This window comes from Humulus lupulus, chromosome 1 (assembly GCF_963169125.1).
Source record: "Humulus lupulus chromosome 1, drHumLupu1.1, whole genome shotgun sequence".
NCBI classification, from domain to species: Eukaryota; Viridiplantae; Streptophyta; class Magnoliopsida; order Rosales; family Cannabaceae; genus Humulus; species Humulus lupulus.
Genome location: NC_084793.1, coordinates 90,305,274 through 90,319,344, shown reverse-complemented (window position 1 = coordinate 90,319,344; position 14,071 = coordinate 90,305,274). Strand labels below are relative to the sequence as shown.

Here is a 14,071-nt window from a genome sequence, read left to right as displayed (position 1 = left end):
TAACCTCCAAACACCTATTGGGAGTTAAAAACATGTCTCCAATAGTCATATATCATCATGACTTTATGAAATCCAATCTCAAATGTGTAACATATAATATACACATTATTGGGTAATATTTGGGAGTTACGAATTTGTAACTGATTTTGTAACTCCAAAATATGTCACATTTGGGCACACACATTAGTCCAATTTTGTGACTCTCAATAATATGTTATAAGGTGTGATAAATCACATTTGTGTGACAAATCACATTTTGTCACATTATTTAATCTAATATTATATTATATGAAATAATATAACAGTACCGCGCCTTGTTGTTAGCCGCCTGCCAATGCTCATACTTTTCCCTCACAGACTTGGTAGCTCCTTCAGTTGGAACTTCTGGGGATTCCTCAGTCATGACGAACTTGGAGTTGTCACCAATCAACACAATTTTGATGTTTTGCTTCCATTTAAGGAAGTTCTCTCCAGTGAGTTTCTCCATCGAAAGTTGAGAAAGGATGGGAGTAGACACAACCATAATTATACTACAAATAACCAATAAAATAGAAATCAATCACATTTGCTCAATAAAACTTCTATTCACACAAATTTCAAGAAATAGCACAACATATACCAAAAATATGTAAGATATGAGAAAAAAATACCAAAATAATCATGTCTCTATTTCTTTAGGTTTTTAACTAATCTATGATATCCTTGTCCTGGTTGGCGAGAGTAAAAAAATATTACTAGTTAAATAGAGTTGTAAACTCATTTAATAATGGACACCACTATTAACAACCTACTATTCGATCAAAATAAGAAAACAAAATCTCTTATTTTATGAGCTAGACCCACGGTTTCGATAATCATAGATTTAGTCCTAGTAGTCACCGTAGGTGAGTCTAGTAGAATTTGACCTATAATTATCTATCTTTCGAAATCTAACCTTGTCAAAATAACTAATGAACACCATCCGTAGGGGGACTAATCAAAGCGCCTCGAGGTCCCATTAAGATATTGACTATGTTAAACCAACGGTGAAAATCGAATATAAATATTAAAATAAGCTCATTATAAAATTAAAAAATAGTATTTTTATTATTTATTTTTAGAAAATTAGTGACTATGGTTTTCCAAAAAAAATAAAACTGATTAAATTTTTAAAACCAAAGTCCTATAATTTCCTATTAATTCTAAAAGTGTCACATTGAAACAAATTCAATTAATTGAGAATTAATTTGTTGCTAATCAATATTTAGGTTTAACTAATATAATGAACATATACAATTAAGTTCAACTCAGGTAAATGGGCCTTAACAATTGAGCTTGTATGGAGGAGGGTTGGGTCCATTATGTCGTTCTCACTACAAAGGCCCCCTATCTTCCATACAAGGTTCAAAAGAGAGGAATTTAAACATTCGTTTTATTAATTGTTATTAATTGATTAGGCCCACTATAGTCATGCAAAGCAAATGAGCATTCACAAGTAGAATCACCCACAAGAGAGGAATTTAAACTTTACATTTTCTAATAGGCCCAAATAAAACCTATTATTTTATGAATATTTTATTTGGCAAAATACCATATATCTAACAAACATATGGGTCATTATATACATCTAAGCCCAATTGCAAAAATATCACATATAGTGCAAATTGACATGCTATAATTGGATGGGCCTAATCATGTTACTATATGAGCAATTCTATGAATTTATGCAAAAATACCACAATTTATTTCATTTGCAAAAATACCATAATTAACTATCTAGAATTTATCAAAAAATTCGAATTAATTAAATTTTTACAAAAATAAGTCAATTTAAATGAAATTTATCAACAATTAAAAATAGTTAATTTAACTTTCATTTATCAATAATCAACTTTGTTTAAGGTTAATTTGAAAAAAAAATATTAATTTAATTTAAATAGGATTTATCAACAATTAACCAAAGTTAATTTAAATCTCATTTATTAAAAAAATATTTTATTAATTGGCTAAAAAAAATTGATAATTTTCAAAATTTAACCAATTTTAAAATTTAAAATCAATATCTAAACTGTTTTAAAAAATATCTTGTGTTGTTACAACTATAAGCAAATATTTTAACCATTTTAACAAATATATATTAAAAGTTATAACAACCCTAAAATATCTTAAAACAGTTAATCAAATTCAAATATCCATAAAAATATCTAACTAACAATATTCAAATTTCAAATAATTTAAATATTAAAAACTATAGAATAAAAAGATATTTATATTTTCAAATAAAGAATTAATAAAAATATCTTAATTATCTGATATTTTAATTATAATATTTTAATATTTTAAAATATTTAAAATTAAGTTGTTAGTCTATTTTTAAATTTGAATTTGAATCTTTGTAGAAAATATCTAATTATTTAAATCTCAACTAACAAAAATATCTTATTTTTTAAAAAAAAATAATTTTAAATACAAAAACAAATCTGATATTTTTTGTTTTGATTATAAATAATTTATTTCCACAAATTTTATTTTTCTTTAATTTGAAAAAAAATAATAAAAAATTTGGTTGGGCTGGGCGTGCAGTGTGCACGCGAGCATGGCAGCCAGTGCAAAAAAAACATTTGAGCAATTTTTCAAACCAAAACCATTTTCTAATTAATTTTTAACATGTTTTACACAAAATAAAGTATATATAAAAATTAATAGCATAGAAAACACAACAAAATAACCTAAAAAATGCTAATAATCACATAAAATCAATATGCTTCATAAAAACATGAAAACTCATCCAATTATTCACACACATCAAATAATCCAATTTTTAACATGTTCATGCATGAAAATAAAGATTACCGAAGGCTCTGAGGCCAGTTGTTGGAAAAACTTATACAAGATCTTTATTTATTTTCGTGTAGATCTAATATTAAACAAATTAATATGAGATAACCTAGGACATGTTTCTAAAATTGAATTCAAAGAGAAACAAAGATAATAATACATACAATATACGCAGCGGAATGAAAGAGTCATTCCTTCAATTTCTCTAACTCTTGTATCCTTTCTATCGCAAAGTATTATCAAGAAATTGAACCGTTCTTCTAATTTCTTCACAGTCTTCCAATGTATCCTTAGAATCACCTAGACTAGAGTGAGAAATTCTCAACACATGAGATAGATACAAAGAGAAGAAGAGAAAATAACTAAGAGGCTTAGAGAAAGACTTGTGTTTAGATAGAATATAAAACTATCAGAAAACCAGTGATTAAACTTATATTTTGACTTCTCTCTAAGCACTCCTTTTATAGACTCAATTAGACAATTTAATTTAATGAAAAAATCAATAAAATAATAGCCAATTTGAAGCCCTAGGTCGAAATTATCATGGGCTTTAGGCCCGTGAAATTTCTCATTTGATTATAAGCCCATTGGACTTAAAATCAATGCCTGTATTATTTTCTATTGATTTAATTAATTAAATAATTATTTAAATCCTTTATCAAATTAATTATTTATAATTTGAATCTTGATTTAAACTTATTTATTAATTTAGATACCAATTTATCTTAATTAATAAATCTACTCTAATTTCTCTTTTCTTCTCAAAATTACATAACTCTGTGAAACTATCCAAAATTGACCTGGTCAACTTTGATAATTAAATTAATTAATTGAGACTATCTAGATGATTTTATCCAAGGTACAATGGGGACCATGGGCCTATGAAATCAAGCTCCAATAAGTTATTATAAATCTAACAAATAAATTTACTAACTTATTAATTCCTCGTGACTCCACTATAGACTCGGAATTGCATTCTTGAATTCATAGAATGCTCTATAATAAATATAGATATGCTATTAATTATCCATTGTTACAACCATAATTGTCACTCAATCCTCTATAGACGGTCTACAATGAGATGAGACTAAAATACCGTTTTACCCCTCGTTGTATTTTATCCTTAAAACACTTAGTTCCTTGTAAATGATATTTCAGTAAACTAATTTAATTACTAAAATGAGATCTCTATCATTTAACACCTTGAACGAAAAAAAAAAGGAAACCATCATTTCACTTCTTCATCATAAGCTATAAATGTTCATATCTATGATTAACACTCCCACTCAATTATACTACCGAGTTCCCAAGATGTAAGTATGGGCTAGTCTGTAGGATAAGCTGGTAACGAACAAATCAAAGAACTCAAATAATACAATCAGTTAGAATACTAACCACTCAGAATTGAGATTGAATTGACCTATGGTCAACTATATGATATGACTAGAATAGATAATAATTGTATGTTTACTTATCTTATCAACTGTCAATATCGGTCATGTCCGGTGTAACAAATACACCCGATCTTATCTACTTTGCTAATGTTCTGGAAAGAACATTTCACTATAATGTGTAAGTAGATCATATCGTAGATTGGCAAGTCAGTGTAAATCATGTGCACTAACTAATCTTAGGACTAACTTATTTTGAACATATAATCATATTTATATTCCATTGTGATTATGTCACTATAAATAAGATTAACTATATGCTTGAGATTTAATAGAAGTTTATATAAAACAAATAATCATGAAAATAAAACATGTGAGCAAAGTTATTGACCAAGTCAAAAATGATTTCTATTCGTTTATTGATAATAAAATGAGATTACAAAGAATTTAGGTTTTAATTAGGGCATAAAACCCCAACATTATGATTAGGGCCTGGCCCAACCGTTAAATGTAATATGACTGGGGATTGGCCAAATTGGTAAGTGTATTATGATTAGGGCTTGGCCCCATTGTTGAATGTATTATGATTAAGGCTCGACCCAACTATCAAATGTATATGATTAGGGCTCGACCCAACTGTTAAATGTAATATGATTAGGGCTCGACCTAACTGTTAAATGAAAAATGATTAGGGCTCGACCCAACTGTTAAATGTAATATGATTAGGTCTCGATCCAACTATTAAATGTAATATGATTGGGGCTCGACCTAACTGATAAATGAAATATGATTAGAGCTCGGTCCAACTGTTAAATGTAATATGATTGGGGCTCGGCCCAACTGGTAAATGTAAACATGATTAGGCCTTGGGCCCAGCTAATGAGCATGATTATAATTATGTCTGGGTATATCTGCTTTAGTATATTATAATGCATTGTAACTGTGTGTATGATGAATGTATTATGTGGATGTATGTTCTGGCTAGGAAGCTCGGTTTATAAGCCGAGAATCTGTCTTTTGCATCTGATTAAAGCTCGGTCTTCTAGGTGAGGGTATATTTGATTAAAAAAGGAGGGACTAAAATGGCTCGACTTATGAGTCGAGTGGTTTACAAGGCTCAACTTATGAGTCGAGGAGTTCATAAGGCTCGACTTATAAGTCGAGGAATTACAAGATCGACTTATAAGTCGAGGATTTACAAGGTCGTCTTATAAGTCAAGGATTTACCAGGTTGGCTTATAAGTCAAGGGATTATAAGACTGGCTTATAATTCGAGGGATTACAAGGCCCGACTTATAACTCAAGGGGTTCACGAGGCTCGACTTATGATTTGAGGGTTTGCAATGCTCGACTTATCAATCATGATTGGCATTATGCGCGCTGAGCGCAGGCCGTTATGGATAGGCCACCCTGGGAGTGCATTATGCACTTGACTGGCTCAGATGCCATATGAATGAATGAGAGTGTGACACACACTTGTGTGACCCTATGGTCACTTACTGGTACAGTGTGAATGCTTGGTTTAAGTTATTACTATTAAGCATGATGTTATATTCTGTTGACTGTCTGAGTCTATTAATATGTTTTCTTGCTAAGTCTTCTGGCTCACGGGTGCTTTGTGGTGCAGGTAAGGGTAAGGAGAAACTTGGCCATCCATGAGTTGGAGAGCGTTAGGGGCGATGTGTACATATGCAGTCTGCTCGACTGCACGACCGAGGTATCGCAGGGGAACTAGGGTTGGACCCTGTTTTGTTGCTTAGGTCGGTTTATTTTGTAATCCCTGAGTTGTAAACAAATTTTTAAACTTGTATTTTGGGATCCCATGTAAAGACTGAGGTTTTCTTTTAATGGAAATGTTTATTCGTTGACCAAGATTTTTAATACATGAACCCTTAGTGGCTTAATCACATGTTTTAGTCCAAATGACTCGTTTAGCAAGTCCAGCACTAATTTTAAACACACATGGTAACAAACCCTAATTAGCAGGGTGTTACAATTTCCCCGACACTTATACTTTTTCCAAACTTTTCTCTTTTTATTCAATACATAATTTTTTTCTCCATTTTTTTCTTTTAATTCAACTTCATTGGGAGAAATAGTAGATCAAACTTACCCTTCTTAGAATACATAACCCAACCCATAAAATCAAACATTCATATAAAAATATGGTGTAATGGGTCACAAGAAGAGATAAATTTTTCAAGCTGCATAGGTTTAGATATTGGATTCATAGAATAAAAGATTAGTCATTATGGCTGAAAAATGGGAAACTAGGGTATTAGATATCATAGGTAAGCTTGAAATGCTCAAAAGATCTAAAGAAGATGCCTGAGTCATTTTCCTAATCATGTGTACTTATGATTTCACTTCAAACAATTAATCAATGATTTCTAGAGTGGTTGAGACTAAATATAAGTAATAGCATGCATAAATATCTCCAAATTCTGGTGAAAAGGTCAATCAAATTGTACACATATTATGTTTAAGAGTCGAAGATCAAGCTTAAGTGACAACCAACACACGAGTTAAGACACAATTCATGCATAATTCATCAAGTTCCTAGAGATATTCTTATCTCAATCAGAAGTTTTAATACTGACAGACAACTTTCAACACAACCATGGTTATGATAACTTAATTTTTTTTTTAAAAAAAGCGACACTAGAAACACTAAACAACACAAACACAAATAACAACTAAAGAAATGACAAATAAAAATAAAACAGGCAGTTTTCTCTTCCCCCACACTTAATTTAAGCATTGTCCTAAAGGCATATACTAAATAAAAATCAATGCAAAATAAAAAGATAAGGGTAAGAAAAACTCCCGAAAGTTGTCTTTGTTTAACGTCGTTAGCTCGACTAAATGATGTGGTCATAATTGTTATGGTGGGTCATTTAACAAAACCTTCTTCCTCTTATACTTATCAATAGAACTCAACATATCAAACTGTATAACTTCATCATCAAATTTTATTGTAAGTGCCCATACTTTGACATCCAGCTTTGTACTTGTAATAAGTCAGAATGGCCTCCTAAATTGAACCTGCACCAAAACATCTTCAACTACCCTTAGGGAATAAAAATTAGTGTGATCAGTCAATCGAATAATAACAATAATTTCTTTTAATAATCCTAGATTTAAAGAAGCAAAAATAAAATAAGACATAACATTGATAGGTGCTCATAAATCTATCATACAATTATCAAACATAGTTTTACTGATGATGATAGGTCCCAAGGTCTTGGCACTTGGGTAGAAACTTCCTTTGGAGAACAGCAGAGACATTCTCCCCCAAACTTATGTTTTTTTATCACGTCTCAGCTTTCTTTTGTTAATACACAACTCTTTCAAGAAGTTAACATAGCGAGGTACTTGCTTGAATGCATCAATGAGTGGAATTTTAACCTCTAATTTGCGAAAAGTTTTAAGTAGTTCCTTGTTGGCCTCCTCTTTATTAGACTTTTTCAATCTGGTTAGGAAGGGAGGAAGAGATACATAGGTTGTGACAGTTGGTTTGTATGACTTTTTCTGTAATGATGGACTAATTGAAGTGGGATTGTCAACCTCCTGTGGAGAGGATCCTTCTGAGGTAGAATTGTTGACTTCTTGAGTTGGAATTGGATCAAATATTTGTCTGGGCGAGGTGATGAGTCAAATTGTGTACCACTTTAGAAAGATAGGGTACTATCATTCTCTATTAAATTACTCTCCAGTTTTGTGGGTAATTCTCCAGAATTCTCAACCTCAAGATTATTCAATGATGTAGCAATTTGTCCCATTGTACTCTCCAAATTTTGAAAAGATTCAGATTACTCTGAAGAATTACTTGTGTAGTCCACCAAAAAAATTTTTAGATTATTTAAATTTTTGTGATTTATTTTATTTAAATGTTAAGTGTGATGAATTGTTTTATTTAAGTGTTGTTATTTTATTTAGTTGATTGTTTGTTTTATTTGATTGTTTATTATTTTATTTAATTGTTAGAATTGTTTGGTATAATCTTTTGAATTTAAATTTGTTAATTGTTTGTTTGGTTAATTAATTTAATAAGTGAATAGTGTGTAACATGTGTTATTTTACTATTAGTGTTACATTTTAAATAAATGTGACAATTGAGGTAATTATGTGAGTTATGATTGAATGCACTAAGGTGCATGGTAGATAGTGATGCACCCTAGTGATTTAGTGTGTGCTAGTGCATGGTAGCATAGTACACATGTGTAGATTTTCTACACACTTTATATTTCCTTATTTTAGATTTTATTTGAATTAATTTATAAAAAAAAAAAAAGGGAAATGGAGATGTTTGGACGTGTGAACCTAAATGGGAAAGGAAGATTGAGATTTCTATTGTATCTGGGTCAATTATAGTTATCATCTTATTTCCATAATTTTTTTTCTAAACAAAATAAATTAAAAAAAAGATAAGGTGATAATGTTATTTTGGGAAAGGAAGTGATCATCTTTTATTTTTCCACCTATTGTGATATAATTAGATAAATATGAATTAAGACAAATTTTGGAAGAGAATAGGAAAGTTACCTTTTTCTTTTATTGAGTCATTATGGGAAAATTAGGATAAAGAGGGAATGGGATAAATGGAAGAGCATTATGCTCTTGGGGCTGCCGAATTATAGAGAGAAGAGAGAGAGAGAGAGGGCGTGACCTAGAGAGAGAAGGAGAAGAAGAAAGAAAGGAAGAAGAAGAAGAAGAAGAAGAAAGGGTTCAAGCTAGGGTTCAAGCTAAGGTAAGGTTTTTGGTTGTTTTCCTTATGATTAATTTAGTATTATGATTGGGTTGTCTCTAACCTTGTTCATCTTCTTCTCCATCTTGATTATTCAAAATATACAACCCCTAGGGTTTGAGCAAGGAGGTTATTGGACTCTTGATTGGATTTGATTCTTGATTTTCTATCAAGAAGAGGTATTGAAATCCCTCCCTAAATTTTGTGATGGTTTTGATGAATAGATTATTAGAGGGATTATGGTTAAAAGGGGATTCATGTTTTGGGTAGAAAAAAAATGGGTACTTTGTGTTCTTGATATCTTGTTGATAATAAGTTGTTTGATTTGCATGAAGGGTATCATGGTTTAATGTATAAAAGGGTTATGATGTTGATTTTTCTATGTATAATGATTAGTGGTAATTTATGAATGCAAATATGGGGTTTCGGCCTAGGCATACCTAAGGATTATCTTGATATTTTGTTTGATGTTGTATGATTTTCAATATATTAGATCCATGTTTTAGGACCTATGTAATATGGGTAAAATGATAATTGGCAATCTTGATATTTGGATCCATGAAATTTTGATAGGATGCATGTTATATTGTGAATGAATAAATTATAAGATGCATGAAAATAATGATAGAAACATGTTAGGTTAATATAAAGGCATATGTGAATATGGTGCTTATGAATTAATGTATGTTATTGTTATTGTTAGTGTTTTGTTGGATTTCATGTGTAGATTCAATGGAATAGAAAAAAATGGTTTTATAATATTTCATGTGAATATGTTAGTAATATTAGAATCATGTATATAATAAGAGTATGATGAGATTTTGGACATGTATGATTTTATGTGAAATTTTTTGGATAAAAGATGAGTTTCATGAGGAATTAAGCTTGCTGTTTTTTTGTAAATAATTGGGTAAAAGTTGATAAAAAGATGATTTGCATGCATAAGTAATGTCCTTGATGTTATGTTAATTATATGAAATTAAAAAGGGGATTCTAAGTCTCATTAAATGATATTTTACTCAAATAATTACCTACAGAATTTTTATTGATTTTTGAGAAAATATGAGCTTTTAAATTGAATATGGTGATTTTTAATGATAAAAATAGTTGCTGGAATTTTTTTGTAAGAAAATATGAAGTGAGTTTCACTAAAATGAATTTGATGAGTTTTTGGAATAAATTATTTTTCCTAAGTTATGGTAATATTGAAAAATGGTATTTTTAATGGTATGAATGCATATTTTGATAAGTTATGATTTTTCCTTTGTTTTGATTGAGAAAAATATTTAGATTCTATTTATTTGTGATTTTTGAATAAAATAAATGGTTGCTGAAAGTTTGTTTTAAAAAGGTTAAAAATTGTTATTTAATTGTCACATATGGATTTTGTTACATAAAACTAAGTCTTAAATAATTTAAATAAAAATATATTTTTCCACACTTAAAAATATATTTTTCACATCATTTATGTAACACAATGATAAAATTTATTTTTCTAAAGAAACATATTAAAAATAGGCATTTTAATTAAATCCAAGCTTTTTGGTTAATTCTTTGTAATTTGAGATTAATAAATGAAAATGTCACATATTTTATTTTTGAGCTAAAATAAAATAATGTTTTGAGAAATTTAATCAACTTAGAAATTTTAAGAAAAATAAAGCATGTAATATGTCTATTGATTTTAAAATAATAAAAGTAAGAAATGTAGAAAAATCGTTTTTGAAAACGTCTCTATTACGCAATGTTCCCACGTATGCATGTTACATGCAAATCCACTTTTACGTCCAAAATTATGTTTATTATTCAACTATGTGGTTTTTATAAAACGATCATGCTAGTAAAATGGGTAAAACGAGCATTATTCTTTTATAGCGATAATTGCATGTTTTGTGTAACTGTTATTACGTGTGCATGGCCCATGCACACATGAGTTGTGTGGAAGGGCAAAATAGTAATTTTATGAACCTAAGAAATGTTATTTTGATTATGATATAGGCTCGTTGAAAGATTGTGAAATTTCTTAGCTTGGACCTGAGGTAAGGAAGTTAGATAGATTCTATGATTTTATGCTATGAATGGTAAGACTGTTGTGTGAATAAATTGTTATGAATTATGAATGCCATAACGTGATGATATGTTGAATGTGATATGTGTATGGATGTTAGATACATCAAACCAGTTACGATGTCAGATACATCAAACAGATTACGATGTTAGATACATCAAACAGATTACGATGTCAGATACATCGAACGAGTTACTAAGGACATTGAGACGTAACTCCTAGGGCGGACGCGCCGAGGTTATTCAAGGACCAGTGATCTCCTGTTTACTTCATAGGGTGACATGGACAACTAGCGATCCATGCTCATCATGTATGCTGTATGTTTGTGATATGATGATATGTCACGATTATGTTATGATATGATGATATGTTACGATTATGTTATGATATGATGATACGTTGCGATTATGTTATGATATACCATGATGTTTTAGATGAATGTCAGTGTTTGTTTTTGTTGTATTCTTACTTGCTTATTTGTTTGTACTTCTTTACTGGGCTTTTAGCTCACCCCCTTACTTTCCTTCCAGGTAGAAAATAGGATTTCTTTATGGCACGCGTGGTGACGTGAGGAGTTTTTTCATCATGGGGTGTATGGCGTGGGGTAATCCTATGGACGGAAAAACGATCAACGTAGAACGCCATTTAAATTATGTTTTGTTTTTAAGAGACTTTCCTAAATTATCAGTGGGACTCAGTTATTTAATTTTTGGTTTCTTTGAACTTTGCATAAAAATCTATGTTTTATTTTAAAACTTATGGCGCCAACTTGCATGGTTTTAAACAAGTCCCCCTGAGACTTTGATAATGAATGGTATTCTTTTATAAACTATGTTATGTGAATGTTTTGTAAGTATTAGTCTAGGGCGTTCTTTACAACTTGGGTCTGTATATTTGAAGCCACTAATGTTTTTAGCATATCTGAAATTGATGGTTCCTGATCTTGTTGCATTCCTGTAGGAGGTTGTTGAGGATGAGATACGTAAGCCTGTTGTGACATCTATTGAAGTTGGAGATTGTTGGCATTCAATGTATTGATGAAATCTCGAATTGATGGATCTGAATATTGTGGCACAAACTCATTATATTTTGATGGAGAGTAGTAATTCGGCTCAACATATTGATTTCCATCATAGAAAGTATTAGAATATTCCTCCCATTGTGAATTGTAATTGTTAGAATAAGAGTCATATCTATTCATTTGTGTAACATAACAATGTTGATAATACATTGCCATGTCTCAAACCAAGTTCTATGCAAACCCTGAAAACATCAAAACAACTAATAAACCAAGTTAGTAAAAAGAGAAAAAAAAATGAATAAGAAATTAAATAAAATAGTCCCCGACAACATTGCCTAAAATTTGATGTGTGTCATATGTCGTAACAAATTTAATTATATTTATTCCTTATTACTCACTAAATTATTGGTAAAGTGACAGTAAGGGTCGAACCCACGAGAACTATTATTCAATTTATCATTCAAAAAAAAAACAAGAATTAAATAGGGAATTTTGTTTTAAGATTTAATAACATAAAATAAAGTAATAAACAAAGAACAATGGATAATACGATTTTAGAAAACAGTTAAGAATTATTCTCCACCTTTGACAATCAATCTATCAACAATGACAAATAATATTCCATATTCCCAATTAAACTATTAACTCCACAGATAATACTTAAGCAATCAATTATCTCAGTTTCCTTATTATAGTTCATTAAAGCTAAATGCTCTTAATTAATCCTTTTTACCAAGCAATAAACCCATTAAGCATGCGATCCATTTAACCCAGGAAAAACATTACATTCAATGGAAACAAGTTAATCTGGGCAAAAAATTCATTAAGCATGCAATTCATCTGACCTAGTGATGGACCAAAAACGGGTATGTTTTAAATATTTATAACTCGCAAGTACACAAATCGTATATGAAATATAGTGTTCGTGTAAGCACGAGATCGAACCCAAAGGAGTTGTCTAAAATAAAAAAGAAAACTATTTTAAACCAAAATTAATAAACTCTAACATAGCTTCAAAGATTGATGAGATTTTTGTATCAAGAAAATAAAATAAAAGATAATAATAAAGATATTAAAGCAATAAAAATACATAAGATAGGAATTGTAAACAAGTTGGTAAAAGAAGATTATTAAGGTATTAGAATCCACAAAATATAAGTTCAATAATATTTATAAGTACATTGATTCCCAAGTTTTAGTGATAGTGAAAATAAATCAAACTATCATTTTCCAAATAGATTTATAATTTTAAGCACAAATTACTTCTAAAAAGATAGGATTTTTCTTCACTTTTCAAAAAGTATGATTTCAAAGTATTTAATGTGAATCAACCTAATGAAACAACAAAAAATCAAATGACATTATTTATAAGGCAAAATATAATATTTTTGTTCTAAGCATTGGATGTGCACAATTTAATGACACATCTTACACAAATAATATTATGTTTTTGCACTAATGAAAAACTAAGTGTAAATATGTTCTAACAATCTAAAATACAAGATATTTAAGATGAAAGAAAATATTTGAAGAAGAAAATCCATAAACTTTATTGCACAAAATGGGAAATCAATATAAAACATAAATACTATCTAGTTACATATTGTTTCATCATCACCTTAATAATCTTAAAAAGATTAGAAACTCATAACTAGAATAGAAAATACAAACAAAAAAATTACAAACATAACTTAGGAAAATTTGGAGGAAAACCCTCAATTTGTTCCTCTAAAAATACATAGAAAATTAACCAAAAAGAAGAAGAAGATGAAGAGAATAGAGAGGTTTGAAAATGTAGAAACTTTGTGGTATGACCTCCTCTAAAATCAAGCACTCCCAAATGGTCTTGAAAATTCCATATTTATAGCCAAAATGAAAGTATTAAAATAATCAATTTAAATTAATTAAATTGATTAAATTAATTACATTAATAATAAAATGGAAAATATGGGTAAATTATAGGGTGTAATGATGATTTTGGGGTAAAATGTATGGAAAAGTTTGGGTAAAAAGTTGGTATTTTTAGA

General features: G+C 29.5%; 1 long non-coding RNA gene across 1 annotated transcript; it reads left to right on the top strand.

Moving 5' to 3' along the window:
- Positions 1–8,846: 8,846 nt before the first annotated feature.
- LOC133814343 (uncharacterized) lies at positions 8,847–11,855 on the top strand. The gene is made up of 3 exons (XR_009884784.1): positions 8,847–8,958; positions 9,070–9,134; positions 11,554–11,855. It is a non-coding gene; the product is annotated as an uncharacterized LOC133814343 (long non-coding RNA).
- The last annotated feature ends 2,216 nt before the right edge of the window (positions 11,856–14,071 follow it).